The sequence below is a fragment of the Acomys russatus genome, chromosome 26 (assembly GCF_903995435.1).
Source record: "Acomys russatus chromosome 26, mAcoRus1.1, whole genome shotgun sequence".
Taxonomy (NCBI): Eukaryota; Metazoa; Chordata; class Mammalia; order Rodentia; family Muridae; genus Acomys; species Acomys russatus.
Window position 1 is genome coordinate 33298311 of NC_067162.1, and position 25485 is coordinate 33323795.

Sequence of the window (25485 nt, forward strand, 5' to 3'; positions counted from 1 at the left end):
TGTATTTCCCCCCCCTCCACCCCCTTTATCATGGAGGAAAGTTGGCAAGGTTTCTGTGGTTTGCAGTTACACAATATGTTATCATGTTTTTAATCACTAAATCATTGCAGTGGTTATAGATTTACAGTCTTGGGGTATTACAGAGGGAAGCATCGCGGCTGTATGTACGCTTTTAAATTACACCAGTGTAAGCATGGCCGCTATGAATATGGGCAGCGGACTCCACCTTTCTACACCCCCACCCCCACTAGTTCTTTCTCCTTCTGGGATTTTATTTTATTTTGTATTTTTAAAAATGGCTTGGTTTGCTTGAGAGAGAGAGAGAGAGAGAGAGAGAGAGAGAGAGAGAGAGAGAGAGAGAGAGCCATTCATTCTTTCCCCTCCATTCTTTATTTCTTCAGCCCCCATCCCCACCCCCACCTCCCAGAAGAAATAATTTTCATTTTAGACCTCTAACCCCAGATAAGTTAGAATTCAAACTCTTGACACAGAACTTTGGGTAAGACACTGCGGAAACAATGGAAAGTGTGGATTTCCTAAGAAATTCTCTTGGATCCCATATCGACCTCCGGAGAGGGGATGACCGTGGTAGTGGGAGGAGGCAAGCCAAGCTAGTGGCACTAGGAAGGTCCTGTCACTGTGACCCTACTTTCAGCTTCTGTTTTTCATATTATTATGTAACAGAATCCTTGGCAGCATTAAAAATTCAGCATTACAAGCTGATTGTAATGCTGCCTCATTAGACAACGCTGTCTGGCCTTGTATTAAGTGAAACATAGCGCATGGCTTTCAGATTATAAACACCAATAAATATAAAGGCTCAGCAGAGGGGGCAACCAGCAACTGGCTTTTTGTCCCTAGCTGGGATTTATGTCTACTCCCATCCTTTTTCCATCACTGTCCCTTCCTCAGCCCCCCCCCCCACCATCATGCGCTTTCTTATCCTGCCGCCTATGTGTAGACCCTAGTGACATTTAGCAAGGCTTTTTATAGAGTCCTCTTGTGTACACAAAAGGTTTGGAAGTTTGTTTTGTTTTGATCTGCAGTAAACAGGTCCTTCACTTTGCTGATGTCATTTCCGTTCATATTTGAGTGTTTATTGTGCCTCTTTGCTTGCAGGGCCCTCTCTCTCCCCTCCCTGTGACCTTGCTGTTTGGTCAGAGCTCTGTGCCTGCTTTGGAAAGGGGGAGGGGTGTGTGTGTGTTCCCTGAGCAGCCAGGTCGAGCTTGGAGGGTCAAATGTCTTTGCTTTGGCCTAGGGTTTTTTTTTTTTTTTTTGCCTAGCCTGGGAAGACACTTCTAGCGTGTTAATCTGCTTAAACACTCCCACGTCCATTGCCCCAGTATTTCCATGGCGGGCAGTGATTCATCCCAGCTTCCTTTGCTAGTGGCACCACCTCCCCTGGCCCCTGCCACACCTTGTCTGGGTTAATACACACTCAACATCCACTTTTCTAGGACATCCCTGGCAAAACAAAACAAAACAAAACAAAAACCAAGCAAGCAAGCAAGCAAGCAAGCAAACAGAGCACCGCTGCCTCCACTCACTGATGAGATTGAGATTTAGATTCATGTCATTAGCTTACTTCATGCTGTGAAAAAAGAAACTGTTTTTAGGCTTTGTCTGAGGGTTACCCCCGCCCCCCAACCCCTGTCTTGTTTCCTTTCTGCTCTAACCCCATAATGCTCCTACCTTTTTAAACTAAAGATCAATCTGATGTTACTAAAAGAAAGTTACGCTGTCTCTCTTTTCCTCTGATCTACAACTGGATCCCTCTTCCAAAAAGGGGACGAAAGTAGGGTGGGAAGGAGGGAAGATGAGAAGCAGGCTTATGCAGGCCCCAAAGGCCCTTCCTCTACTAGGATGGTGGGGTTTACTTTTTTTTTTTTTAAATATGTGTGTATGTGTGTGTGTGTGTATGTGTGTGCATATACTCACATATGTATATACACAGACACATATGTATATACACACACATATATATAATATAATATTATTGTTTTATCCTTTTAGGTTAAGCAATAATAGGAGGGGGGGTAGAAAAGCAGTCATTAGGAAGTCCCCTGAACTGCTTTCTAACTAAGAAGGGTGAAAAATGAAGCAGCCTTGACACTTGGCTCCCTGTGAAAGCCCGGTAACCTCTCCCCCTTTCCATGGCCCCGGCCTTTTGTTCCTGGAGAACGGAGCTAAGGTACTTTTTCTCCCAGACCAAAGGGAGCAGGCAAGGCGTCCCCTTGTGAGCGCATCGCCTTTAGATGGCCTGCTCATGGTTATTGTCAATGCAGACTTCCCCAAACAATTGCTGCATGGAGACACAAAAGCAAAAACATTTGTCCTATTTTTTTTTAACCTCTTTGTTTTAGGTTTTTTTTTTTTAACCCATTCTTTAAATTTCACAGTTTCTATTTTGTCCGCAGAGAGACAAACGGAACAGCGTGAAGCACATTTCACCCGTAGGCCTCACTGGCGATTGGGAACAGCCTCAATAGAAACCCAAATTCTAAAACACTGGCTTGACTTGGAGGATATGTGAAATTTCAGCTGGGGGTGGGGCAGGGGAACGGCTGTGAATCAGATTAGCACAGATTTCCAACAAAAATGAACTGCAGTGAAGAGATGAGTCACAAAAATAGGGTTCTAGAATTACTTGGGGGCAAAGCATGGAAGGGTCACCTTTTGTTTATCTCCTGGTATCCTGTCCACTACTTAAAAGTGATCACTGGCTAGAGAAAAAAATTGAAACCTATGTGGAATTACTCATTAAAAAGGAAAAAAAAAAATTCTGAGATGGGCAGCTGTGAGTATGACAGAATGCACTGTTTAAACTCGGGTGGAAGCCGGTTGGTATACACAGTGGAATTGATACTGAGTTGAGATGTTTTTTAGACTAGGATTTATATAAACAGACAATGTCCCTTGTCCCTTTTCTTTTCCTACCCCATTTCCTGTTTCCTTTCTTCACCCCCCCCCCCCCCAACCTCAGTCCTCTCCAAGACTTCAGTGGTTTGCTGGTCACTGTGAAGGGATGTGTCACCGGTTGGGGGGATGGCTCAGGAACCAAATGAGAAGTTCACCCCCCCCAACTTGGCCAAAACAAAGCACTGCTCTCTCCTGCAGCATGTAGACCCTTGACTGTGACTTGGTCTTTAAGCATCTGTCTGCCTTGTCATTAAAATCCTCAATTTCAAGGTTTAGAAACACAAATGTACAAATCCCCCTGGGCATAAAAGTCTTGCATGGCAAATTCTCTTTGCCCTGTCAGGGAAGAAAAAAAAAATTTCTTTCCAAAAAAGAAAAGAGAGAAAGTGTATGTGGTGACCTATTTGCCTAACATATAAGAATAAGACCGTTTTTAAGGCAACTTCTTTGTGTTTGCTTCCTTGATACTTTGGGCTTTGCCGCTTAAAATTATTTTGGGAAAGCTCTTTTGAATCACAGACTTAAAAGAAGATGACTCATTTGTCTTTCTTGTGTATGTGATTGACAGGTTTAGGAGCCGAATCGGGAAGGTCAGGTAAATAAACTAGATAACATTGCATCCATGATGGGGTAAAAATTAATCTATGGAATTAGCTCTGCAGTGATACATGAAGGCCTTGAGGTTCCTGTCAGGGAAATGTGAAACAAAACGTCTGGCATAGGCTCTCCCTGCGTGCGCTCCAGCCTTCACTAGCTGCTGCCTGGAGGTTGGTCTGTGTTCTGTACCATACCCAGGAGGCCTGGGCACCCCCCCCCCCCCCCCAGCAGGTACCTGACCACTAGATAAAACTACATTGTATTAGTGGATGAGCTCAGATCATGGGGCAAAATTCAGATACAAATTTATTCATATTTATTTGGGGGGACATGTCTGTGGGCATCTCTGCCCGTCCCCCACCCCCACCCCAAGTTATAGCCTCCAGAACATTTAAGCACAGTTTTAAAATCGATGTGGATATATAATTTAATAAAAATAGAAGGTTCTGGAAGAATTAGACACATCTACCTAAACCCAGTGGTGCTCTGAAGAGGGGCTGGAATGCTGACATCCACTGTATCTCCACTCAGGGATCATATTTAGCTTTACCGAAGTGAAAGGATACAGCATTAGTGAGTGAATTTGGGGGTGCTGGGCCAGGTTTGGCTGGGTTGGAGAACGGTGATTTATCAGCTAGCTAAGCATTAGTGGGCAGACCTCTGGCTTGGAGAATGGGTAAGGGGAGGGGAAGAGAAAGGGCTAGTGTCCGTGGTTTATTTTTAAATATTTATCCTTTGGTTGCTGCCCATCAGGCTTCCTAGATGAGCCGAGCCTGGGGATGGAGAACTGTGAGAACTGTTGGGAGAACTGGCTTTTCTGGCGGTGGCTTTATTTGTCATTGTGTTCAGGACGCTGCAGCCCCCAGAACATCAGGCTGTCATTGCTGGGCAGGCATGATTTTAACAACAGGCAGCTGCCCTGTCCTGAGCTTGGGGACAGAATTAGCAACATGGATTTCAGAGAGACTGTGTTTTGCAAATTCCCTCTGAAGAGGTCCTGTTTTTTGGTTAAGGATGAAGTCGGGTGGTCCCTGAGGTAGAAGCACCCCAGCTTTTTAATGCAGTCCGCCATATTCATTGTAGTCCAGGGCTGTAGGTTACCTGCCTGTGGCTTACCTGTGAAATCTTTGCCTAGAACAAAGACAGGCTTGAGTAGGCCTCACCATGCGTGTAGCTATTGCAGGATTAAGATAAAGAAAAGGGGTCAGGGTCACTCTTTTCTCTGCTTGTCATGCTTCTGAGGTGTAGAAGGCCTGTCACCCAGGGCCTGGGACAGTGGCAGAATCCAGGCAGAGCCCTTCTGCCAGCGTCTCTCAGATTACTTTAGCTCTTGTCTTGTGGTTTTCCTAGCTCTTTCATTTTGTCGATGCTATTTATGTGTCTCCTACGCCCCCACCCATACTCACCCACTATGTTACAAGATTCTGAGGCCGTCCGGTGAATAAAACTCAGGAGAAAGCTGCAGAATTCAATTTTCCAGGAGTTAGAACATTTTCCTGTTGTCTTTACTTCCTCAGTTAGGCCCATGGCATAGTTTCCAGGTGAAGAACGAATCTATTTTTTCCAAAGAGATTTCTGGGGATGCGGGGGGGGGGGGGCACGATGACGACGGGACACCTCAGAGTGAAGGGCCACGTTGCTTGCCTTACTGCCCGCACCACCATCTTCATGTATTATTCATAGTCACTTTTTCAATTAAATTATTAATTGGTTTTCTTTAAGGTGTTCCTGACTCGTGTGGCTAACATAAATAACAGTGTGTTTTGAAAACACCACCTGTTCTTGAGCCGGAGGTCATGCAGTCTGAAACAGCACTACAGTGGCCACACTCTGGTTCACAAGCCCATCCTCCACCCACCCTCCTTTTCTGCCCCCCCTCCCCTTACCCCACCCCAAGTTTGACTAAATTTGGCCTCTGCCCTTCTTTGTCCGTAATCGGAGATGATTCCCAAGAGGCAGTTCTTTTCTTCCAAGACCCTAAGCTTGGGGGGTGGGGGTGGGGGGATGCGAACGCTTTTTTTGTGTGCTCAAGTATACACAGGGTTAGTCTGCGCCCAACAGGTTAGGTATTTACATTGATTTGAACCCAAATTCTATTGTACAAAAAAAAAAAATGCTTTTTACACAGGGACACGGTAGTTTTCGCCAACCAGCACCCCCCTTTTCCTCCCTGGTAGTGTGTGCTTAATGCAAATACGATTCCATACATTGTGTTCTTTGCCTGGTGAGCTTATTATATTTCTAACACTTGCATGGTTCATTATTGAGCGGTAGGAAAAGACTCGCGGCTGCAGGGGCAGCCTGGGTGGCTGGTTTTCAGAAAGAGAAAAAGCAGGTGTCTTTCTTTTCTGCGCTGAGAATGAAGACTAGATTTAGGAGGAGGGTGGAATTCTGTCTGAGAGGACGGGAGACTTCCGGTGAGATTTCAAGGGGGCTGCCTTTACATAACTGAACGCAAAAGGTGAACTTAGGGGGGACCCAGAAGTGCCCAGCAGTTGCTCTGACCAGCTGCGGTTGGCCCAAGTTCGGTTTGATCCTGGTGGAAGAGTCTCCCTGAGCCGGCCACCTTTCTTGCCCTCTCTGAAATGCTGTGTGGCTTGTAAGGGCAGTCCCCTCTCTGAAAAAACAAAACAAAACAAAACAAAAACGGGTGGCTTCAAAATGCATGTCCTCTTTGAATCATTTCTTCTTCTCCTCTTCTTTAAAACTGTCCCTAAACTCTTCAGTGGAGAGGAGGGGATGTTTTCCTAAGTTTCTGCAGCTGAAAAACAGAAGTGCTCTGTGAGGCAGTTAATAGGATGGGTGTGTGTTTCAAATAAATTCCTGTCCATATTGGCTGAAGTCTCCACGTTAGAGTGGCCTGGCTCTGACGTGGACAGGGCCCAGAGACTGATGGACCAGGGTTCGGAGGCCCCGACTGCGTCTTATTATTTTTTGCTTTTTTTTTTTTTTTTTTTTGTGGCTGAGGGCGCGTCCGTTTGTTTCAGGCCGGCCTTTGACTTTTGATGAGCAGTGCGGTCAGTGCCTCGCGGGGACGCGGCTTTGTTCCTGCTGGGCCGGTTCCTGGGTTGGTGCAGGCCAGGGCAGTTAAGGCTCCTGTCCCCAGGCGAGTGCGGCCCAGCCTGCCTCCAAGGCCAGTGCTGTGAGCTTAGGCCCAGCAGCCCCGGCCCTGCTCCTGTGTGTTTGTGCGTCTATGTCCCCAGGTCCCCGCAGGCGCGCGGGCGCGGCCACCGTGAGCAGCCCGGCCTGCGCCCAGCGCGACTGTAGATGTCAGGCTTTGCCCGGGGAGCCGAGAGGCTGCGGGGCTGTGAGTTTCAAATTAACCTTCCGCTTTGTTGCTGTGTAATGTGGATCCCCGAAGGCCCCCCGCCCCGCCCGCCCCCCTTCCTCGGGCGGTGCGCGCTGCAAACTGCGAGTTGAGCTTCATTTACATAAAGCGATTCCGGGCGGGCGGGCGGTGCTGGAGGAGGAGGAGGAGGAGGAGGAGAGAGGCGGGCAGGCCAGGACGGGGACCGGGACGCAGCGCCGCGCCCCGTGGGTGAATCCCCGCCGCGCCTGGGGGACCTCCCTCCCGGGGCAGCCCGAAGATCGCCAGCCCGGGCCGCCACCATGCGCGCCCCGCCCCTGCCGCCAGGCCCCTCGCTCCTAGCCTGCGCCACCGCCGAGCCCGGGGGGCAGCGGGAGGTGGGGAGAATGCCGCCTGGGGTGGGTAAGTTCGGGGCTCCGCTGCCGCTGGAATCTCCCGTTGTCGCGCTGGCCAGAGTGGTGGCCCCCGGACCTCCGAGTGCCTCCTTCCTCCCGAGGTGTACGGAGGCTTTGTGTGCCAGGTGAGTGCAGTCTCCCTCCCCCGCCGCGCGGCTCGCAGCCGGCCTAGCGCTGGAGGCAGGTGCTGCGAGTCTTGGCTGAACTTCCCATTCTCTTGGGGCATGTGGGGGAAGGGCAGGTTGGATGCACTTGAACTCCTATACTCCAGTAGGATCCTACCTGGGCAGAGTGTGGCTAGCGTCTTCCGGGCACGGGAGTCTGTTCCTTCTTCTAGCCCCTTTGCTTTCCTTCCTGACCACCTCTTCCTCCTGCTTTTGGGTTAGTTCTTACCTTCCTAATACTTGGGATATTGGCGTCATTGAGAACTTTTGAGTTCTTTCGGGGGGGGGCTGGGGAGAGAGAGAGAGAGAGAGAGAGAGAGAGAGAGAGAGAGAGAGAGAGAGAGAGAGAGAGAGAGAGAGAGAGAGAGAGAAGAGTCACTGGTCAGTTTGCAGCAATGTGAGGAATGTGCCTGTTTGGGGAGTAATTAAAGAGAGAATCAGTGTAGAGTTGGAGGGGGCTATGGAGATCATCTTTGCCGCCCTCTAATTCAGTTTGTTTTTCTACCAGAGCCTGTACAGCATTTATCGGGGGTGGGGTGGGGGGAAGCATACGAAGGAGAAGGTAAAGGTTTTTGTTTGTTTGTTTTTGTTTTTTAATTGAGTTAAAGAGGAGAAGTGTCCAAGTTAGGGTAACAACAAGAAAAAAGAATGCCAACCAGAAGTTATTTTTTTGTAGGCTTAAGAGAGAAACAGGCTTTCTGGAAAACAACCTTTTCTGCCTTGTACATACCTATGTAATGATGATGGGGAATCTTGCCCTCAGGAGAAAGCCCACAGCCCATACATGGCACGTTCAAAGGGAGTTTCAACAGCCAGACTTAGTGGTACAGCTAAACTGGTTTAAAGGCAACCAGCCCGGCAGGCCAGGCCGATGGGCAGGTGAATGAATCTAGGAGGCCACCCCATCCCCCCACTTGCATTGGTGCCATTCGTCAGCCTTTGAAGACTCTTGAAGCCACTGACATATAACCACAGAGAGTATAGGCTTTCCATCTGGAACTCAGGGGAGGCCTCTTCTGGCTCTGGCCAAACAGGGCCTGCCTGGCGGGAAGGAAGGCATCAAGGAAGGCCCAGCAAGGAAAGCAGAGTTAAAAGGCTTGGCGAGAGATAGTGAGAAAGTTACACGTCATCTTCATCCACCTTCGTTTCATGCTCTGAGATCCTTGGAGACGAGTCACTAAACAAATCAGAGTATAATTTAAAGAGCACTGTAGCTGGGTGTGTGTGTGTGTGTGTGTGTGTGTGTGTGTGTGTGTGTGTGTATATGTGTGTGTGACTGCTTCTCTGCCATCAAGCAGCAGGTGCGGAGTTTGTGGAGCTGGCCCCTGGAGTCCCCTCATTCCTAAATTCAGGAGGTGTCAAACCTTCATGTTCTTTTAATGGCTGTGGTTTCTGGATAGGTTTCAAGGGAAACCCTAAAAATCACGCGTTCCAGTGGGCTGGGCCGCAGTGCTGTGGCCCAGACTGCGTTAAATAGGAAAGCATAGACCGTCCAAGGTAACCTGACCTAGGGAAGGCAGCAGGGAGCTGCTGGGAGCCTGTTTGTCCTTATCACAACATCTACTGGCAGACATGGGAGTCAGGGAACAGAGGTGGGCTAAGAGGAGTCTGGAGACAGATTCTTAAATCTCGTAAGGATTTTGAAGAACAAAAACAAAAACGAAAACTGGGGGCCTTTGGGGAGAGGTGAATACCTGGATGTTTGCACACCTGTGTTTGTGTTCATCCAGTTTGGAGGGGTTCCCCAAGGCTCCCTTACAGAGAGTGTACAGCCATGGAGGCCAAGAGCAACTTTTTCCTTCCCCTCTTTTCTAAACCACAGGACAAAAGAGAATGTCCGCATTTGATTTCCAGTATGGTTTTTCAGAAGACATGTAAAGTGCCTCTCAGAGTGGGCTGAGGGTCACACTGGGTCTTTTTCTTTAACTACACAAGTGTTATTCAACAACGTGGGGTCGGTGGCAGGGGCAAGCGCGCGCGCTCTCGCTCTGAAAACAGTTCTTTTGGAATGGCTAAGAGTTAAGTACCTTGAAGACCTTCTGTCTTTATGGCTTGGGTGTGGCGCCTCCCTCTGCACCCCCCCCCCCTCCAGTAGGGACACTTTCTATGGGATGGCACTGCCATTCTCCAGTTGTAGAAACAGTTTTGATTGACAACAAGCTGGCCGGCCCTCTGGGCACAACAGCAATGAGCTGCACCTGCCAACCCCCTGAAACTTTGATTTTTGGTGTCTTTGCACTAGTGAATGCTAAGGGAAGGGTGGAAGAGACCCAAATAAAACGGCGCTTCCAGGCGGCCTCTTCTTTGGCTTGTCCTGCCTGGACAGCAAAGTGTTTCCCTGCTGTTCCGGGACTGGATTTAACGGCCATGTAAACTCAGTGCCAATTGGACTTCCCAGTGTCAAGGAGCTAAATGAAGCAAGATTGCAGCCTTCACCCTGAGGACTTAAAAGTGATGGCCCCTATATTTTTGGGTGACCCAAGGGTGGTTGGCTCATTAGAATAAATCTGAATGCAGACTGCTAGAGATGGTCTTCTCATGCTTGGTGGGAGTTTGGCTGGTTCTTAAAGGAACTAAAACTAAAGATTTTTTTTTTTTTTGGTCAAATGTGGTATCCAAGGAATATGTCCTTATTGTTGCTGTGTATGTATGTGTGTGTGCGTAACGTGTATGTACAAACTATTGTTCCTTTTAGTGCATCTTCTAGACACACTGGTTCTTCTTGGCTTCTGCAGTGATGCTAGCGCGAGAGCTTGAGGTCCCAAAGCAGGCTCTTACCTAGGAAACTAGTTTTGTTGGGAAGTTGCAAGTTTCATCTTAAAAAGTAAATGTTTAAGGGACTAAGCAGTGTTTTCTCACAATGTATGGTGTTGCTGTTCCTACTTGCTGTCTTGAGTAAAGTCCCTTTAGAAGAGTCCCTAGCTTGCTTCCCAGCCTAGGGCCCTGAGTCTTTCCGGCAGGAAGGCGGTGGGGAGTCTGGTCTGCCGAAGCTTGCCTAAGCCCCGCCTCCCCCGGCTGGCCAACACTGCAAGACTAACGCACCTGATGCTCCCTGTAGCAACCTCAGGGAGTACAGTGTGTGCTGTGGCTTACGCTTTCATTTGTGATTAAAATGGTTGCTTGCTGTTATGCTGGCCTATTTCTGTACTGTTTGGGCCTGTTGGCCTACTCCGGTTCCCAAGACTGTTGTAATTAACCAGTATGGGGGCGGTGCCATCAAAACACAACAGGAAGACAGATTCCATTATCAAGAACGTCATAGGGTTGTCCGCATGCTCTGGTGTGAGAATTTGGTTGTAATGGTCATTGTTAGAAATCACAGCATAGCTGTGACTGACTCTCCAGTCCTTTCTCCATGAGTTAAAGAACCTTGGGGTCAGGGAACCAGGCAGCCCGCTTTAATGGAATGCAAGCTAGGGAATTCCTTTGCAGGAGCTGGGCACAGTATGGTCCTCAGTGTGTCCAGCATCGTGAAGACACACAGAAGCTGAGGTTTCCTCACACTGTCCTGAGGGAGAAACACAGGCAGAAATCCTGGGTCATTGGCAAGCTGCTTTCCAAATCCAGATTAAGGAGCAAAACTATCAAGTCAACAACTGTCGGATTTGTTTTCTGTGTGATTTAAAGTTGGCTGCCACACTGTTCTCTCTGAGCATGTGGGAAGTGATGGTCAGATGTCCGAGTGCTGTGTTATTTTATATTTATTTATTTATTTATTTTTGTTTGTGGTAAATGACTGTTACAGGGCCAGGAACCAGGGACCCAAGGAAAGCAAGGCCCAGTTCCAGTTGACAGACAGCAACATTGCGTTAGTGTCTTCAGAGGCAGTGACACAGGAATGTGCTGTGGGTTTTTCTTTCTCCTAACCCTCTTCTCTTTTTCATCCTTTGGGTCAGGGGACAGGGCAGTGAAGACTGAAGACAAGCCGCAAATGTAGCAACGACAGGAGTGCTTCTAGAAAGTTCTTTGACCTCAAAAGTGCCCTCAGCTGCTGATTTTATATCCATCCATCCATCTCCTTTTGGATTTTTTTGTGTGTGTGTGTCTTTCTTTCACTCTTAATTCCTAGAGCTTCTTGCTTTTGCAAGGATAAAGATGCAAATAAAAGCAGGAAAGGAGGCAGAGTTTGTGAGCTGGCAAATTGGCTCTATTGCTTAGCAAGAATTGTATGTGTTGTTAGTGAAATACCTGGTGCTTTATCTGCCTTTTGGGCGAGCCCTTCTCCTTTTCCACTATTTAGGCTTGTCGACAAGAGGATCAGTGTGTGTGTGCGCGTGTGCGCGCACGCGAGCGTGTGCACGCATGTGTTTGTGTACAGGAGTCTCTAGAGTCTTGCTTTGCCTGCATCCTGGGAAGGCTTAGGTACTTGGTTGCATTCTAAGTTCAAAGTCAGGCCAGACGTTTGACCACCTTCCTGGGGCCTACTGGTTGGAGCCTGAAGCTGTTACAGGACCACCCCTCAGAGAGACGGGTGGGGGAGGGTGGGGGGATGGGGGGCGGGGGGATGGGGGGTAGGGGGCAGGGGGGTGGGGGGCTCTGTGTCTCCTCTGGGATGAAGAGAGCTCTCTGCAGGGATTTTCTTGAATCTGTTCTTGAATGGGTCTTTTGGGGACAAGAATTAGGAATTTCTCGGGTATCGGAAGTTATCACTGGAAATTCTTGAGTGGAAGTAGGAGACCAACTCAGGCGGGCCACATGTAGCTGGTGTGATTCCTTGTCCCGCAGTTGACTTCAGCTGTGAGCTTTTGATCTGGGAGTGAGACCCCTGTCTTGGTGCTTCTGGAAGCAGGGGATTAATGTATGGAGGGGCGACTTGAGTACATGGGGGTGACTCTGAGGGTGATCATGATGGGCTCTGGCAGATTGAGAGTGGACACATTTTTCCCCCTCTGTGTAGCTTTGGTTGCCCTGGTTTCTCTTTGTAGACCAAGCTGGCCTGGAACTCACAGAGATCCACCTGCCTCTGCTGGGATTTAAAGGCAGATGCCACCATGCTCATCTTGTCCGTCCTTGATTCTTAAGGTGTGAGGAGGTGTAACTGTTGTGAGCCATGCCACTTGCAGGAACCAATGAAGGACAATTTTGTTGATTTCTTGGTTGCTCCTGACTCTAGCCAGCCAGCGGATCAGAGACAAATTCTTCTGAGAGTATTGGCCAAGCTATATTTTTCAGTAAAACTGGTGCCTGCATACAGTTCAGTCATAGGCTCAGGCTCCCTGCATTTCAGCCTTGAAATTCCAGTTGAAAGGGGACTGACTGCCTGTCTCTCTCTCTGGAACCTCTGGTCAGAGGGCCTGAAGTCAGATTAGCCCAGTACAGAGTGTGTGTGTGTGTGTGTGTGTGTGTGTGTGTGTTAATTTGATACATAGTTTCAACACCAGGCTCTTCCCTGAGTCCTGTTAAGTGTCCATTCAAATGTACAGGTCTCCCTTTCCAGAGGTCCATACCTCCCTAAAGTCTTTAAAAAATCGTGTCTTTAAAAATCCTTCCAGGCTCTGAGGGGCCTACTTTAGACTGCTTTTCCTGACTGTTTGTCCAGGGGAAATAGGCTAGAGGACAGGTGGACTTCTTTCTTTTTTTTAAAACGCTCCTCAGGAACTTTTTTTTTTTTTTTAAACAATTTTTCTTAACTGTTCAAGAAACAATGCAGGCCTCTTGTGCTGTTTCAAGACCTGCTTCCTAAAATGCTCGTTGGCTCAAGGCCTTGCTTCTTAATGTACATTTGGCTGGGTTGGGTAAGTGGATTTTGCATTCCTTGTAACAGCCCTACCATCTCTCTGTGGAATATAGTGCATCCTCCTGAAAGTGTCAAATCAACCTCTGGACACATAAGAAGAGGTCCTTGTGTGGTGTTTTTGTTGGGTGTCACTCTCCCCCCTTCCACCCCCCCCCCCCCAAGCACTGGCTCCTCAAAGCCATCCCTGTTCTGCCAGGCTGTTGAAGGCTGTCTGATCACAATGATCATTGGGCACTCCAGGAACATGTGTGATCTCAACCTGGGTTGATTACTCTTTCGTAGGATCATATTTTGACCACTGGACAAAGCTGGACATGGTGCGTGCCTGTAGCCTCAGCGTTTGGGAGGGCTGGGGCAGTAGGAGCAGGAGTTCAAGGCTAGTCTGAGCTCTGCAGTCAGACCCTGACTCCAAAAATAAAGTAAGAGAAATAAATAAATGGTAGCTCCAGGTAAAGAACGGCAGAAACAGCATAGGCTGTACCCCACCTCCAGACCCCTTGCCTTTTTCAAAGAGCAAGTGGAAACTGGTTTTCCTTCAATAGTTACTAAACCTACAGGCATCTTTGGGGAAAGCAGAGAACTTGTAGGTCTTTTAAAGAAAGAACTGTATTGATCAGGGAGTCTCTAAAGAAACAGAATGGATATATGTAGTAAAAGGGGATCTGTAGACTTGCTTATAGGATGTGGGTCCAGATAGTCCAACAACGGCTGCCTCATGCTGGAGAGACTGAGAATCTGGAGTAGTCTGGTCCACAGGCTGGATGTCTCAGTAGCTCCAGTAAGGGATGGAGGTCTGGCAGGATTCCTAGAGAGGCCTTTGGCCTGTATTGGAAGGGTTTCTTTTTTTTGAATATTGGTAGAGTGTCAAAGCAACAGGATCCATGGAGTTGGCCTATGAGGATGAGGGTGAGCAGGCAAAGCCAAGCTTCCTTCTTCCAGAAGGGAGACACTGAGACTTAGGATAGGTCCTTCTGCTTCAAATACTCTGATTAAGACAAACTCTTACAGGAATATCCAGCAGCTTGGGTGTTAGTGGATTCCAGGTATAGCAGTCAGATTGACAGCCAAGGTCAGCCACCACAGGTGGCAGCATATTTTGCCCTTGCTGGGAACAACTGGAAGAGTTGTCCAGATGTTGGAGAACTGGCTAACCACAAGTCCCCGTCCCAGGATGGAAGACAGGATGGATTCCCTCACTTGTAGACTCTGTTGCCCAACTTGGTTTCCTGGGTCGGAAGATCCCATTTCTGGAAGGCTGTTATTCACCACTGTCTGCCTTACTCCGCCATGGAGGCCCTGCATGCCTGGCCCAGCTCTTGTAGCCTTTTCGTGTGTGATTCGGAACCAGCCCCTTAAGCCCTTTCCATCACTCGGAGGGTGTGATACCACACCTGCGCCTCGAGCTGGTAAGCGGCATCCAGGAACTTAGCGCACAGAGACGCTGCACCAACGTTAGCTTCCACCGGTTTCATTCCTGCAGATGGCTTCCACTACTTTTCCTTCAGCACACCCTGTTAGAGAGTGACTAAGAGGTCCAGGGTTTCTTTCATTCTTCTCCAGTTGGCTGGGGATAACCCACATTGGTCTGACATCCTGAAAGTGTTCTGGAGCCTGAGGGTCTGCATTAGAACCAGGGTCCTCCCCCTCCCATCCCCCCCACGTGTCCCTACCCCCCCAAGCCTGGCAGGAGGCCCCCTAAATGAGCAGCCCACTCCAGGACCCACCTAGAGAGGCCTTCCTCTGCTGGCTTATATATGCTAATAGGCCTGACTTGTCCGGGCTTGTTTGTAGTGATTTGTAGAGGTATTTATATGCAAATACTATCAACTTGCTGAGTTAATTATCTTGTGCCTTTCCCCCAGCCGCCCCCCAGCCCCACTCTTGTAAGGCCTCCCAGCCTGACTGGCCAGATCTCTTTCAGCCTTGAACTCTCCCTGTCTTTCCCTCATCCTAGTCTGTCCCCTTTCTGTACCAGCTGGCCTGGTCACAGCTTCTTCTCTGCAGTGTTGCCTGTCACAGGAACCATGTGGTCAGAGGTGGCAAACTGGGTGTGCCAGCGATGGTCCAATTTCAACCTCCTCTGAGGGGCAGCCTGTTGCCTGCAGAGGAGCCCAGCTCACACAGTGCTCAGCTTTCAACCGTTTCACATTGAAACACTTGGCTCTGTCAGCCTTTGATGCTCCTGTCTTTAGCGAAGATCATAGCTTTTATAGTTATTTTCATTTCTCCATATTTAAACAACTACTAGTTATTAATTCAGAGTCCCTGTGAGAGGCTATTCCGAGAGGATGCCCCCTCTTCCCCCTGACCCTGGGAAAGAGGAGTGGACCTCAAACCAAGATATCTATTGACATTTGGGAGTGGATACTTCCTGGTGGGGGGTCACTTATGGTGAACATTTGTCTTGGTTATATTTGCATATAAATACCTAAGAATGCGTAGCATCCTTAACTCAAGTGGCTTCTTTCTGGCCACTTGATGTCAGTAGCTCTCTCTCCTGCTGACACAACAGTTAGACCGGGGAGGCAGAGCTTCCTGCCCCTGGCAGAGAAGTACCAGGTAGAGATTGGTTCTCCAGGACAAAGAGGTGGCAGGTCGCTGGCCTCTCTAAATGGCATCGTGCTAGCTGAGCGACCTCCTCCAAGCTTGCTATAATCTGATGGTTCTGGGGCCTTCGTTTCATGGCAGCCTTTTTTTCAGTGTCTGGAAACCAGTCGCCTTTGCTTTCAGGGCAGAGTGGCGAACCAGATTTTGAGGCAGTGACGTTCTTGTCTGAGGCAGGCCACTCAGTGGACAGAGTGGAAGCCCCATGTGTGCATATGTATCCACCAGTAGTCTCTGTAGGAAAAATACCAGCAGGTTGGGGTAAAGTTAGTCACGATTTTTTCTGCAACCCTTGTTACCAGCAAGACACTGTCCTCTCCAGCCTTCTTGGGGCTGGGTGCATTTCCAGCCAATAGTGCATTGGACATCTGGGTTGACTCTGGTCCTTTCCAGCTTGAAGTCAGATCATTTTCTATGGAATCTCTCCCTCCATTCTGCACCCCCCCATTCCCTCTTTCCCTCTCTCCCTCCTTTTCTTTACAAGCCCCCCCCCCATCTCTATGTGGTGGGGCCCTTGACTGCACTGATGTCTGGAGCAGTAGCCCAAGAAGCCGGCTCTCTAATCTTTGTGCACCTCAGGGAGGTCTCACGGGGAGAGCACCCTGTCTAGGCCTGGAAGGAGGGTAAATGCACGAGGGCTCAGCAGTGCTCTTTTGACACCACACAGACTAATGGTTGGGGCTAATTTTGTGTACAAGGTCCCTTTTGTTAGTTTAGGGGGTGAAAGTCCACAGCTGTGCCTGGAAATTGGGGAAGGGCCTACTGGGATGGCCTTGTTTTGGAAAGTCTAAATGCAGTACTAATGGCTAAGATCTGAGCCGGTGATGTATGTGCGCTTGACTGGGCCTCCAGATAAGGTGGAGAGAATTTTAAAAGTTACTTTAGTGCAACCTCCCAGATAACTGTATGCCTGGGGCCAGTCACAATTTATGGCCAGCTGGTAGTCATGGCTGTATGCTGCCCTCACTTTATCTTTGGAGTTCAGGCTCTGTAGCTTAACTGGTAATGCTCTGTTTATCTTTTTGTGGGGAGAGGGTATGGATGGGGGTTTTGACCAGGTTTTGTTTGAGGAGCTGTTTGTGCTCCTGCTGCTGGTACCCCTGATGATGATCTCGCTAGGGTGCTGCATTATAGGGGTTCCAAAGGCCTGGGGTGCTGTGTCAGCGCCCACCAAGAATGGGAGCCTGGCAGAGGGGTGCAGTGCTTAGGTTCCTGTCCTGCCACCTCTATACTTTCTGTAACCCTGCCTGCAGGCCTGGCTGGTACAGCCAGCAAGCTTTACCAGTAAACACCCCAAGCTGTGGGTCACGGGCTCCTAAAGCTTTTTTAGACAAGAGTTGAGCTGAGGAATCTGATGATGATGCTCAGAGAGGATCTTTGATCCCACACCGAGGCATTCTGGGAAAAAGTTACCTTGCTGATACAGTTGGGAGAGACTCAGTGTCTAATAGTGTGAAGACTCTGTTCTCACCCCACCCCAGCATTCTTCAGGAGGAACCCTGTGCTGAGAAATAACCCTAGACTTGGCTTTTGGGGAAGGGAGGGCTTTATTCAGTTTATATAGATTTATTTATTTAATATTATTTGTTTATTTGTTTGTTTTAGAAACAGGGTAACTCCTGCTGACCCGAAACTCACTTTGTGGACCTGGCTGGTCTTGAACTCACAAGCATTTGCCTACCCTTGACCCCTGCTGAATCCTGAGATTAAAGGTGTATGCTACCATGCCCAGCCTACTTTGCCTTTAATAATCAGGTTTTGACATGTGTCACATAAATCTTGTCTTAAAGAGGAAAAAAAAAAAGCTTTATTTTCAACTCTGGGAAAGTCTGTGTGTGGGTGTATGTGTGTGCAGGTGCCCTCAGAGGCCAGCGACATGTTCAGCATCTCCCCTGGAGCAGGAGTTGTATCTCGAACAGTTGTGAGCCACCCAGATTTGGGTACTGGGGGTCCCAGCTTGGCTCCTCTTCTGCTAGAGCAGCATGCACTTAGCCACTGAGGGGTCCCTCCGGCATCCTTGCATTGTTTCTTACTTGTATTTAAGAAGTTACAATGTTAGGTGTCTTGGCAGTAAGGATAAAATGAAAACTTCCACTGATCTTTGGAATGAATCTAATGGCTGAGATCTACAGAAATAATGCCACTGTAGGGAGAACAAAGGTACGCAGGATTTTGGGGGGTGTCTTTTAAAGGGCAAGATGGAGCAGACTCCCCACTCAGACCCCTCACTTTATCTATTAGGTAAACTGCTGCCATCTGTTTAAAATTTTTTAAATTTATTCATTATTATTTTTTTTTTTTTTCATTTTAAATCCTCAAAGACAAAGGGACCTGGAAGCTCAGACCTGTCCTGCCACATTCCTGAGTAATTTGGTTTTGATTAACCCAAGGAGAGAAGTTGGTTTCTCCTAGCGACCGACTCAGGGACGGATGGGATCAAAGCGCCAGGAGGGCCGGTGCCCCTCATGCAAAGTCCCCCTCCTCCTTCCAACCCTCTGCCGGCCCCTGTTCTCTTCCCCCTCCCCCCACCCTTTAGAGTCTTGAGCCTTAGCAACTTGCAATTTCTAACTCTCCTAGACATGGAAGTGTCTCAGGGCTTTGGGTAGACCAACCGGGGAGAACCCCATCTTTCTAGCTACTCCTCCCCCCCAAGCTGCAGAGAGCATTCCTCTGCTAATCCTGCTGCCGGATTGCAAATGGCTGTAATTGTGTGTGCCCCAGGATGGGCTGATGTGCGGCTTTTCTTCTTTTGAGGAGGTGGCTAAAAAGTTCATTTACATAGAGAAATGAGACTGGTCTTGTGATCCCTTGTGGTAAAATAGCCCCTGCCTAATAGGAAAGGGGCCTCCTCTGTGCTGCCTGTGCCTCCCCCATTCTACTCCTAGGAAGGAGGTGTGTGTGTGTGTGTGTGTGTGTGTGTGTGTGTGTGTGTGAGAGAGAGAGAGAGAGAGAGAGAGAGAGAGAGAGAGAGAGAGAGAGAGAGAATGCACAAGCACACTTGTCTGTGTCCTACAGGGCATTTTAACAGGAGGGCAGTTGAGACAGAACATTCTGCTCTTGTTAGTAAAAAATCAGAGTAAAGTCCCAAGTCTGGCCTCATTGTGGGTAATCTTCTTGTTAACCCACATTCAACACGTTTCCATTATATTTGTAGAACCTTGCCATAGGGTTCAAAGTCCAAAGGATAACGCCTTGGAGGAATGGCCTATCACCTTTCTAGAGCTGGGCTGGGCCCACCAGCACTTAAAATTTGGTGATGGGATTTCGGGACACCGGGATGCCCTAGGCCAGTTAGAAGTGGGTGCTTTGGAGTCTACATTGTAGCTTCAGGGTGACGTTTCAGATAGACAAGAAGAATCTGAGTCAGGCTGAAGAATCCCAGCTACTCCAGTCTGAAGAGGGAAGGCAGGCAGAGGTTCTGGAACGAGATCGTCCAATAGAAATGATACAGTTTTAGGAAGTTTTGAGTGAGATTTTATAAAGGTTCCTACTGGCCATGCTGAAGATGACAACAGAATTTGCTGTATTCTGGTATGTTTACTGCACCATTTAAACACAGGCCCAGTATTTAAAGATTCCCAATGAGATGCCCCTGCTTTGGGCTCGAGTCCTTGGAGCCTTATATTTTCTCCTTAGGGCACATCTCAGTTCATATCAGTCACATGACATGGACTCAGTCTGCATAAAAGACCAACCCTGGCTCTTTAGAGGTTTTAGTAAGTGGAACTCAGTTATCCTTGGATCCTTCCTGAGGTTCGAAGAGTATGGGCTGAGTCTGCGTACAGCTACTCAGGCCCTCACCAGGAGGGTCAAGTATGACTCTGGTGTCAGTTTCATAAGTCACCCTCGAATGTGGGAATTGGAGATGTTCACAAGGCTTCAACAGTTTGTCCCAAGGTGGAGTGCTGCGGTGGCTGCAATGAGGATTTCCACTTCCTACATGCATTCTGGAGAGAGGAGGGACAGGGAGTCTCACTCCTGGATCTTACGACGTGGAAGGTTGAGTCAAGGTTAACTTGTGGGGCTACATAAGTGAGTTCTGGGGCAATCTGGGGTACAGTGAGACTGTACTTAAAAGAGCAAGGGGAGCATGCATGCGTGGTTAAGGAGTGGAATAGCAGAGGCAGTTTTTGATATATGCGTGTGCTGGTGGTTAGCCTGAGCCCTCAGGCATGCTAAGCAATTTAAGTCCTTAGGATATGAAAGTTGTTTTGTTTTGTTTTAAGACAGTGTCTTTAATATGTAGCCTTGACCTGGAACTCACAACGGACAAAGGTGGCCCTGAATTTCCAGAGAACCATCTGACTCTGACTTCTGAGTTCTGGTACAGCGAACACTGCCCTAGTGGTAGCTCCTTCCTCCTCCTTTTAATACATTAAAATTATATGTGTTTGGGTGTTTTGCTTGCACGTACATCTGCACCATTTATGTGCCTAGTGGTTGCAGAGGCTAGAAAGGGCTGTTTGATCTCTTGGATCTGGTGTAACATACCACTGTGAGCTGCCATGTTGGTACTAGGAATTGAACCCTGGTCTTCTGCAAGAGAAGCAAGCGCTCTTAACCACCTAGCCATGTCTCCAGCCCCACATTACAGCTCATTTGTAACAGACAGAATTGTCTGTCAGGAAGAACAGCAGTGAAAAGCATGTGTACAGAGGAACATGCTTCGGCCAGAGTGGAGTTAAATGCTTCTGTGTGCACACTGTGGACACCCCTGCCCCACTCTTTAGTCAGTGCCTGTGGTAAGAACAATTGTACTTAGGTATTACCCAGGTCACTCATCCAGTTTTACCTCTTAGCCCATCCAAGGCCCCCCTCTGGGAGCCTAGTGGAATTTGTGCCCTAGGTAAACCAAGAAGTGGGCGTGTGTTGGGGTTTTGAAGGAGGGAGCTATCTAATTCCTTAAACAGGCTGCCTCCTGGGCAGGCAGGGGAAAAAAAGGAAAGAAAGAAAAAAAAAAAAAAAAAAAAACAAAAAACCGAAAGTGTTGAGGGGCCTGGAGCTGGCCTCTGCTGGGGACAGAGCATCGCAGCTGTCTGACCCTGGGTGAAAAGTTCAAATCTGCATTTAAAAGGAGTGTCGTGACCCCCTTCTTCCCCGCAGTCAAGTTGAAACTGTTCACTTTCTCCAGGATATGACCTGGTTTTGCATTAGGACATCAAATGACTTCAGTTCCCTTGGCTGAGACCTGATGATGCTAGGGGGGGGGGTCGGCGCTTTTGGGAAAGGGGGTGTCTCTTTGAGATGTAGTTCTTAAACAGCAGTGGTCTTTGAGGACCAGAAAAAAGGGGGAATTGTTTCCTAGGTCAGACCCTTAAGTCCTTAGCAAAGTTCTTCAAGGCTGTTCTGGGTTTTGTGGGACCCTGGGAGGCAGGAGGGAGAGCTCCCTTTCTGTAGAGCTTGTATTCTTAGTTGGAGGGATTGCCCCATGCTGCCCTTTGATGATGTAGAATACGCAATTGAGCTAGGGGTCATAGGGGCTTTTTCAGGAAGCATCCATGACCTGGCTGGACAGAATTAAGATAGGTCCGGTGAGAAACCGGAGTTGGGTAGGAAGGGGGGGGGGTCGGTGTCTGAAAAGTTGACTGGCTACTTCCTATGTAGAGGGGTTCTGCTACGCTGATTTGTATACTTGGACATTAGGTGAATGTAAACAGTTCAACCTCCCCGATTTTACATCCCTAAAGTGTCTGAGTGTGAATGCAAATGGGCATTAGGCCCCTGTGGTTTCAATGACTTCCCTCCACCCCCTCACTGGTGCTAACTAGCAGGTCTTTAACCTGCCCTAGGAGGAAGAAGAGAAAGTCATTTGCAAGCTCGGAGACTCCCGCTAGCCTTCCTTGGCTTTGCCTTGTCGGAGTCCCACTCACAAGCCTGATGCCTGTTGGTTGCTTCGCTTTTCTTGTTTGGTGGGGGAAGTGGAGTTTGCTAGGCGCTCGCACTTTGTCAGGTGCCCTCGGGAAGCTGGGAACTGGGTTGAGGTGACCCTTTAGCTCTGCCAAATGGTAGTACACAACCTTGTTTCCTTTTTTTTTTTTTTTTTTTTTTTGGTTTTTCGAGACAGGGTTTCTCTGTGTAGCCTTGACCATCCTGGACTCACTTTGTAGACCAGGCTGGCCTCGAACTCACAGCGATCTGCCTGCCTCTACCTCCCGAGTGCTGGGATTAAAGGCGTGCGCCACCACGCCCGGCTTCTTCTTTTCCGGTCTGTCTTCTTTGGAAAGGGACTTGAACTTCGGAGCCTTCAAAGTACATCATGGTGTCTGCATGGCTTCTGCTTTCCAGAAGGGCATCTGTTTGGTGGTTTAACAACGAACATATTTGCCTCCTCGTTAGGAGACCTTAGGGAATGCACAAAGTGTTGAGGACTGTGTCAGGCCACCTACTTACTTGCCCAGAAGCTTCTGGAATGTGCCTTCTGTTAACATGCAGGCGTCCTTCTAGAACCCGCACACCTCGCCTCTTGCCAAACTCCACACCCTATCGTGAGTTCCTGGCAGGAGCTCCCTTCCTTTCCACCACAGGGCCGTTCTGACCCACAGACAAAGGAGCAGGTCATTCCCTTCCCCATATGGCTTGGCCTGGTTCATGTGTTCGAGGCCTGGGCAGTTCTGTTCCTTGTGGTGGCCCTGAGTCCAGTCACGCCATCACAGGGGCATTTTAATTAGCAGTGCCTTAGTCATTAGTGACTTATTGTTTTTGTCTGGAAACACTTAAGTACTGTTTACTCGATGTCTCAACGAGATGCAAAACAGCAATTAAGCAGAAATTTGTTGTATGAGGCAGGGACCAAAATGGATCGTCACAGGCCAGTTGTGGTTCCTTCAAACCAAGGAAAATCGCTTCCCCCTTTGGCCTCCTGATCTCTGGAATGCTCCAGATTCTGTTTCTTCCCAGACCTGCCCCCTAGAGTTTTTGGGTAGAAATACTTGGGACCCTCCAGGTTTCTCTGGTTCGGTTTGAAGTGTTAATGTTTGCATTTCTTCCTTTGACATTTTTTCCCACTTAGTGACCTGGGATATTTCGAAACCCTTTCAAATGAAGATTAACTGTTTGTGATAACTTTTACATATCCTTGTGTGATGATTTATAGAACCTGAGACCACATGTCCTTGTTAGTCTCAGAGCCTTTGTGACCTTTCGGCAACGTGGGATTGTAGGATAAATATCTCCCGTATGTTTACATAAAAAAAAAAAAAAAAAAGACTAGAAAAGAAGAAGAGGATTTCAGGCCAAGGGAGTGCTGGAGAGGCAGTTGAAAGCAAGACCAACAAAGTAAATCCCAAATTGAGCAGGAGGGGCTATCGTGTGACTGCCTCCAACAACAGGCGAGTGGCACTGGACCCAGAGAGCAAGCAATGCCCTGCCCCCAGGTTTATAGGAAATGGACACCCCCCCCCACCCCGCCCCGGAACAAGCTGGGGGGATCCTGCAAGGAAGCGTGGCTAGATGACTTTGAATAAACACATTGGCATCCTTGGGCAGGAGTAAAATTCTTCCGAACCAGTTCTGCATTGGGGACCCTGGTTTCCCACTGCTCTGTGGCTCTTACTGCTTCCTCCTCTTCTTCCCTCCCCCTTTCTCTTTTCCTTTCAAACAATATCTTCTGACTTCCAGATTTCTGATAAATTGATAAGAGGCATCGCGTGAGTCAATAGAGCTGTAGACACTTTGCCAATATAACCCCGGCTCTATTGATCTGCCAGTAAATTAAAGTCTTACTTAGAGGCTGCCAATATTTCTAATCTCCTGCCTCACCAATTACATCCTCTCTGCTACCTGGAAGGAGAGCTTGAGCCTTTGAACCTTTAGGGTGGTGTTTTAAGGGGGCTACTCCCCTCCTGTGGGGGTCCTGGGAGATGCTCGCTTCGCATATCTGCAGGAGAAGGGGGGCCATAGAGGAAAGTGAAATCTGTTTATATTCTGTATGGGGTCTGTTTTTATGCTGTAAGTTCCATTAGTCAGAATGGTTGGAAGTCAGATTTGCATCATGGTGGCCAGGTGCATGTTACGTTCCCAGTCTCTAACTCTTAGATGGAGGTGGAAAAGGTTGAGGGGAGTTGGTATCGAGGGTTACCCTGCGTGCTTTCTTGTTGTCTTCCCCTTAAAAACTGGTGTGAAAATATTACTTAATTTCACCCTCAACACGGGAAGAGTAAAGTTTTTTTTTTTTTATTAAAATCTAGGTTGTTGATGCTTGTCCTTAAGAAACCGAACAAGCCCAAGTGTAGGTGGAAGAGGACAAGAAAGGTGAGCTAAGACTGTCAGTGGACTAGGTGTGAGCGCATGCGGGCACCAGCCCCCCTCCGTGCCTTCAGTCAGCTGCATGGTTGCTTTGCGTCCACCTCACTGGAGCAGAAGAATGAAGGAGCGAGAATAATGTGTGTGTGTGTGTTTGTGTGTGTTTGCTGTGCCCCCCCCTACAGTCCTCTCTCTGGCCTCCGCCTCGCTTGTCTGAAGTGAAGTAACAAGAGCTGCCTAAGACTGTCCACTCAAGGATAGTGGGGCTCCTAGAGTTCCCTGCTGGGGTCCCTACTTCCTGCAGTGGCTGGGTGAGCAAATCATTTGTCCCATAAGTCCTTTTCAAGCCCTGTTTGTGTGGTTGGCTTTGGGAAGAAATCTCCAGAAAAAACGCCTTTCTTTTTTTCTAATACAGCAGAGCAGAAGGAGGAGGGAGTGGGGGGGCGGGGGAGAAGGGATAATTCCTTCTCTTTTGTCTGACACATGTTTGTGTTACTACTTCTGGTGTCACACGCAAAATACTTTTGGATGGAAAATCCAGCCTTTGGAGGCCTGTCTGTTCTCAGTTACTCTGTGGAAGGAAGTATCAGGAGGCCTTTAGTTAGAATAAAGACGAGCTTGGACTCTGTGCCTTAATGTCCAGAAGGAAGGTTCTCTCTTGGCCACCTTTCCTCTCCTACCCAAGCCCTCAATTGCAGGAAGGTCACGGTGTCTGTGGGTCAGGTAGGAGGAAGCTTGCTCTTGGGGTTCTTCAGCTGGTTGAGTTAGGGAGCCATGTGGATGGTACAAGAGCAGATAGAAGACGATGAGGGAGAGAGAGAGAGAGAGAGGCTGCCCCTTCCTACCTGATGCCTTGGAGCACAGTGGGGAAGGGGAGGAGTCGGGGTACCCAAGATGGCAGCATGCTGAGGTTAGTAGGAAGGAAGCCCTGCTCCTTGCATTGCTGAGGTCGCCCTGTGCTGGGCCTGAAGGGCCTCCCCACACGGTGCTTTGGCCCCCTTAGGCTGAGTGAGTGAAGATGTTGTTAGACCAGGAGAAACCCCAGGAGATGGAGGTTGACTTTCCCCTTTCTTTGGACTGCATTGTATTGGAGGAGGGGTTTAAATCCTGTTCACACCTGCCAGGGCTGAAGGCTGGCTTTCAGAGCGGTTTGTAACAAGACTTCTGTTGTTGTTGCCCAAAAAGTTTCCAGCTCACAACAGAGGAACTTTATTGTAGCAACTTGTTAATGTTCAATTAGGCAAATTCTGAGTGCCCCGGGGCAGTGGAAGGGTGTGCTAGCTTTCTCTGGGAGGCCTACTGCCCTTGTTCCCAGGGATGGGATGGGACAGGCAAAGCCTTCTCCCCTGGCTCCTGGTGTGGGGGTTGGGGGCGGGGGACAATAGCTAGGATCTTGGCTCAGCCCTGAGAGGCCAGTTGAGGTTGGTAAGGATGAAGGGAGCCACCTCCCCAGGCTCTTGGAGGAGGCTGGAAGCGGGATTTGTATTGTGACACTTAGCCCCTGTTTGTTGGTACTTGTTG

At 48.7% G+C, this 25485-nt stretch overlaps 1 protein-coding gene across 3 annotated transcripts in view; it reads left to right on the top strand.

Moving 5' to 3' along the window:
* The first annotated feature begins 7036 nt into the window (after nucleotides 1-7036).
* The window catches only part of Zfhx3 (zinc finger homeobox 3), a 235895-nt gene continuing 217446 nt past the window's right edge, over nucleotides 7037-25485 (top strand). For all 3 annotated transcript variants that reach the window (XM_051169206.1, XM_051169204.1, XM_051169208.1), the window contains exon 1: nucleotides 7037-7343. The gene's annotated coding sequence lies outside the window, so the exon portion shown is untranslated. The remainder of the gene's footprint in view (nucleotides 7344-25485) is intronic.